Below are 6,396 nucleotides of genomic sequence, written 5' to 3' on the forward strand. Positions count from 1 at the left end.
GAGGAATGGCAGCCCCAGCCCCTCCAGCAGCCCCTCCAGCAGCCCCCCGCCACGTGCTGGGCGGTGCAGGCCCCGGGTGCGTGTTTCTCCCCAGCACCGCTCCCGTGCACGCGCAGCACGGGGGTCAGTGTGGGAGGCAGCTGCATGGCCGCAGCATAGCCCAGGGAGTCCTGCCCGCTGCCTGGCCAAATTCTGAGAGCCTTCCCCTAGAGACTGAGGGAGCATCACGACTCAGCACGGCTGTGACGTAGGATGGGGAAAGAATGCCTGTCCTAAGGAATAAATTTCACATGATTGACATCTGTGCTTGCCTATTTTTGTCATCTATGAGAAAAGCACATATGACTAGAAGGAAGAGTGGGTTTAACAAGGTGGGGGGGTGGGGGGGAGGCAGCGTGACAGATGTAGCTGCCAGAATGACTCTTGTACATCTGCTTTCGTTAGCAGATTACAGCCCTTTCTCTCCTGCACAGTGAATTTGAGACTCAGCTGGGATTTTAGCCCTTTGAGAGATTTGCTGTCTCTAGCTACGTTTGCCTGAGGATCTTTGACTTCACGCAATACAGAATACTTACAGTGGAAGACTTCCCAGCTGCCCTTGCAATTTCGTCTATGCTGTACTAGAGTATGCTCGCTAACACTAGCACATTTTATCAAAAGAGTAATAAGAACAGCTGGGCAAAATTGTTCTGACCATCTCCACTGGAAAATACTGTTTCTCCAAAATTACAAAAGTCAAGTTCGACAAAGTATCCAAGCAGATTTTTTTTTTAAGAGTAAAGATTAAACAACATTTTGATTTTTTTTAACTTATAAATTAAATTAATAGTTAAAAAAATCAAGATCAGAATAGGTGTTTTGCTCTACGAAACAACAAGATTTTGAATGAGTCAAAATGATCTTAGGGGTTTCTTTTCCCCTAAAAATACCAGTTCCTGGGATCATGAAACAATCAAAAAATATTGTCTCTCTTCTTTTTTTCTTGGCCTTTATGGATCCAGGGAAATGCCTGAGAAACAAACCACTGGGATGAATGTTTTCCTTCCTAGAGCTCTGGGAGAAGTCCTGTGATACAGCACATCAGTTAGGAGGCAGCTCGTGCCAGGAAGTCTGGTCACCCAATGCCCGGGTAACATTACAGCTCACCCACACTTGGCAGCAGAGACGTGTCTTGACTAATCAAAATAAGGCTGCCACGTGGAGACCAAGTGCTCAGCTTGTAGTGTCCAGGTCACTGTCTGGGACCCAGGGAGACATACCCACAGTACCTGGGTTCTGGAGAGGAGCAGAAACCCTCTTCAGGGTCTTGAAAACTGTCTGAAAACCACAGCAGGGCCTGGAACAGCATGGGGCTAAGATTAAGCCTCTGGAATAGGTTTACAAGAAAATGAAGAACAATAGATGAACCAAAGCCTTTTAGTACAGCAAGATGCTCTGAAGCAGGAGGAAGATCATTCTGTGAGCCATTTTGCCACTATGTATTCTGGCTGCAACCTTTCCAGGAGCAAACTGAGTGATGGGAGACAAAGGCCGTTCACAGCACCAGTTTTCTTTCCAGGCAATGGCACACTTACATTGGTTTCCCATCAAATAAGGGATGGGATCACCACAGACTTTCAGCTACATCATCTTTCCCAGCTGATTCTCTCCAGTCTGTGCCATACCCTCTTCTCCTGCACCCTAGCACCATGCTGGCTTCAGGCCAGCAACATTGGGACTTTGTCATCAAACAGCGTGGTTAATAATGTACCATCAAGTTTAACACATCTCTATCTCCATGGTCCCTTCTGAGAAGGAGAGAGGAAACTCCACAGCTGCATTTCCCCAGGCAGGACTGCCGCCTGGTTGCAGCTTCCCAGAACGGGAGTACATGAGTATGGCCCAGTCCCTTTGCAGAGCTGCAATGCTGAGTATGCTGGTAGCATGGTAAAGCCTTTTCTAGAGGCTCTTTCTGGGCAATATTGATTTCCAGAGAAAGTCTCTGTGGGAACCAGCCCCAAATATCGTCACCATGCAGCAGAACAATCCTAAACTGCAGGGTAAGCAGAAGGCACAACAGGGAAATAGTGTGTACATTATGCCAATATAAAGACCATACAGTGCTCCTGGAGAACTCCTTAAATGTACCACCTTGTATCCTCTTCCAGATTGAATTTATACTGCTAGATCATCCAGCTCTTGGCACATTGGGTACCACCTAGCTTGGGATCATACCCTGAGGCAGGAACCTTAATACAAGTTCAATGATCCCAACCCAACAAAGCCACTTGGTACCCCCCAGAGCACCAGGCTGAATCCATGCTGAAATCACACTGCTCTTACTGTCCAAACCTTTCTGACGGGTATCCACTAGGAGTAGGAGGCTCATCCTGAGCAACAAAACCCTTCCCCACACAGATCACATGGAGAGGAGCATCCCTCACCCACGGCTTGTATTTGATTTTTCCTTCACTGATAATAAAACCTTGCAGGCTTTCTGCAGCCACTTATTTATTTAGAAGTATATTGACTTCCCGAATAAAATTAATTTTTCTCTAACGTGGAAGAGAAGACAGTTTTCATATTTGGCATTCCTTCTATTCCTTAGATACAAAGTATTACTTAGAGTTGTATTGTGTTCACAGTTCCTCCTGAAAATGAGGAAAAAAAAAGTGAAAACTCAAATTATTAATTCTTTTAAACATGCTTCTGGTAAAGATAAATAAAATAAGCTTTATAACAGCTTTCTCAGGTCTTACCATGTTCAGCATGCACATTTCTGGATGGGGAAAGGGCCAGGGAGCAGGAGAAAGCAAGCTGAAGGATGAAAAGAAACTTCTTGGGACTACTCAAAAGCCAAAATGGAAGCAGCCTGGTTCATGGCCCCAGACAGCCCATGCAGGCCTGGCAGGCAGAAAAGACAGCTTTCGACCTGCAGCTGTGACAGATTTTTGCTAGGCTCCACCCCAACATATTTGGCAAAGTTGCAACCAAGTTCTCAGCATCTAGCCTAGCAAAGGGTATGGAGTAAGCAGCCAGCGCCTGGCAGACCACAATCTGTCCTGCAGCAGGGGATTGCTCCCCCAGGGCGTACGCCATGCAGAAACCACCTCATCCCTAGGGGGACTTAAACCATGGCTGCTTCGTTAACATTCATGCATTGGACTGCAGAAACAGGGGACGTCGAATAGGGAGGTGGGGGGGTCCCAGCACCCTGGTGGTGAGATTGACCATACTCATCTTAGAGCAGCTCTGCTAGTTTGCCTTTGTAGTGACACTGCCTCTTCCCCCTTGCCCCTAGAGCCCACGTGTCAAACTCATTTTCTCCAGGGAAGGAGATGTGGTATCCAGGCTGATAGCATGGGCAAAAGCTACTGAAGTAGAGAGAGATTTTGTAAGGATGAAGCACACAGACACTTGAATTTCAGGGTTTTTGTCATTGCTGCTATTACTCTCTGCTATCTTTGACTTCAGCTAAAACGCCACACTCCAAATCTGTAGCACAGATTCAGCTGAATCAGCTTCATTATCTACAGGGACATGAGGTGAAATTCTCTAGCACACATGAATCAGTTCTTAGAAATGTTCTTCGTGGCATAGGCAGATTTTTCAAAATTCTCTTCACCACACCCCTGACCAGAGTTTAATTTTCATCGTTTGCTCTCTGAGGTCTAGTTTTGTTGCCCTCGCAGCTCGGCCCAAAGCACCGGTGTGGAGCAGTACAGGTGCTGATGGCAACCAGAGAAGTCAGAGACTGCTCAGACCTCACCGGTTCCTCTGCTAGGGGAACGGAGCTGATTTATTCCTTCAGCTGTGTACCGCTCAGAGCCTGCTGCAGGTCCTTGACTCCTGGATCTTGATGCTTATTCTTTCGTCGCTTAGTCCAGTTCACAACTATAGCCTAAGGTGTATTTTACAAACTGCAGTACACTGGACACTTCCAAATTGATTTACAGGCAGCAACTCTAGCATCTGTTAATGCCTTATTGATTCCTCTTTCCGTATCTCCATGTGATCTCTCATGGATTCATCAGATTTAGATCAGTTTATCAGGCTGGTATCATCCTTATCTTTAAAGATAAAACAGTTGAAAGCTTGGTGTTCCATGTGCCAGATTTGTATGGAAGCTACGTAACCATCTGTGCTTAAACATAGTATTGCTGACAAGATGTATCGCTGCAGGAATATGGACGGAAAATATTCTCACTTCACAGAGCTGGAAATTCACCATTAAACAGCCAGAAGTAAATCCAATATCCTCTTGCACACTGAAGTTTTAGTATGTGTGTTTTTGAGCTTGCGTGGGTTTTTCCATTTAAGCCCTAGCACCTTCACAGTTGCTGCACTGTGACAAAGGATCCTTGATCCTTTGCCTGCTCCCTCTGCCCTTACTTTGCTCTGAGCTTTCCGACTGGGCGATGCCCACTGCCTGCTCGGGGCTGAGGTTCCTCACCTGCCTTTTTCTCCTGGGTTGTTAATGTTCTGACGGGCACAGTCTGGCATCTGCTTTCATTCAGCACATTCATTTATTTAAGACCTGTTGTGATTAAGCATAATCCCTGTGAAGAACGAGAGCCTCTTCCACACTTTTTGTCACAAGATGGAGATGGAAACCAACTAAACCAAAATGTGGCCGAGACTCTGTAACTGTGGAAACTGGCAGCTCCTGGCCAGTGACTCGGCCCTTGCTTGCACTCAGCTGTGTGCCACAGGCGTGGAGGCCCTTCCAGCATGGGGCTGCTTGTGCTCTTTGCCAGGAAGTACAGAGCAGCCTGCCGTTCTCTTTTAAAAGCACACTATTCATGTACAATTGATGTCTGCTTGAAATTAAGAGATAACAATTTACTCATCTGCTTGCTGTTTCCATGTGTCATTCTTCCTGGGGAGGCTTTACAGCTCTGTGCTTGACGTGAGGCTGTGTAACGTGTCCCAGCAGGAGCCCGGGCACTGCCTTAGCTGCTGAGCAGCATTGTCTCGCTTAGAGATAGCTCCTCACTAGTGACTGTGGGCTGAGCAGAAGAGCCCTCGGTGCGCAAAGCTCCGTGTCGCACTGCGAGCCACTGCACTCTGCTGACCAGGGCTACAAAGCCACCACCAAGATCAGCCAGCTGATGCCAACGAAGAGGCAGCCTGATATATTGGGTTTGCGTGGCAAGGTTTTGGTAGCGGGGGGCTGCAGGGGTGGCCCAGAAGCTTCCCCCATGTCCGATAGAGCCAATGCCAGCTGGCTCCAAGACGGACCCACTGCTGGCCAAGGCTGAGCCCATCAGTGATGGTGGTAGCACCTCTGTGATAACATATTTAAGAAGGGGGGAAAAACCCTGCACAACTGCAGCTGAAGAGAGGAGTGGGAATATGCGAGAGGAACAATTCTGCAGACACCAAGGTCAGTGGAGAAGGAGGGGGAGGAGGTGCTCCAGGTGCCGGAGCAGAGATTCCCCTGCAGCCCATGGTGAAGACCATGGTGAGGCAGGCTGTCCCCTGCAGCCCAGGGAGGTCCATGGTGGAGCAGATATCCACCTGCAGCCCATGGAGGACCCCACGCCAGAGCAGGTGGATGCCTGAAGGAGGCTGTGACCCAGTGGGAAGCCCACACTGGAGCAGGCTCCTGGTAGGACCTGGGACCCCATGGGGAGAAGAGCCCATGCTGGAGCAGGTTTGCTGGCAGGACTTGTGACCCCGTGGGGGACGCACACTGGAGCAGTCCGTTCCTGAAGGACCCACGCTGGAGCAGGGGAAGAGTGTGAGGAGGAAGGAGCAGCAGAGACAACGTGTGATGAGCTGACCACAACCCCCATTCCCCATCCCCCTGAGCCACTCGGGGGGAGGAGGTAGAGAATTCAGGAGTGAAGTTGAGTCTGGGAAGAAGGGAGGGGTGGGGGGGGAAGGTTTAGTTAAGTTAAGATTTAGTTTAAGTTAAGATTAAGTTAAGGTTTAGTTAAGATTTAGTTTTTATTTCTCATTATCCTGCTCTGATTTGATTGGTAATTAGTTAAATTAATTTCCCCAAGTCGAGTCTGTTTTGTCCATGATGGTAATTGGTGAGGGATCTCTCTCTGTCCTTATCTCGACCCACGAGCCTTTCGTTATATTTTCTCTCCCCGTCCAGCTGAGGAGGGGAGTGATAGAGAGGCTTTGGTGGGCACCTGGCATCCAGCCAGGGTCAACCCACCACACCCGACATCAGGTGCAATCCAGGATAAGTATGGACCCCTTCTGGCAATACCCACAGGCACTCTGGATTGCACGTAGCCTCAGGCTGCAACCCCAAAGGCGTGGGCATGAGGACAGGTGTGGTGGGTTTGGGAGAGGTGCGAGGGAGGCTGGAGCGGGACCTCCCATGTCAAAGTCATAAACCAGGACTTTAGAGGAAGGTGCTGGGTGTGTTCATCGGAGGTGGTCACTTACCAGTGCTGC

This window comes from Ciconia boyciana, chromosome 2 (assembly GCF_034638445.1).
Source record: "Ciconia boyciana chromosome 2, ASM3463844v1, whole genome shotgun sequence".
NCBI classification, from domain to species: Eukaryota; Metazoa; Chordata; class Aves; order Ciconiiformes; family Ciconiidae; genus Ciconia; species Ciconia boyciana.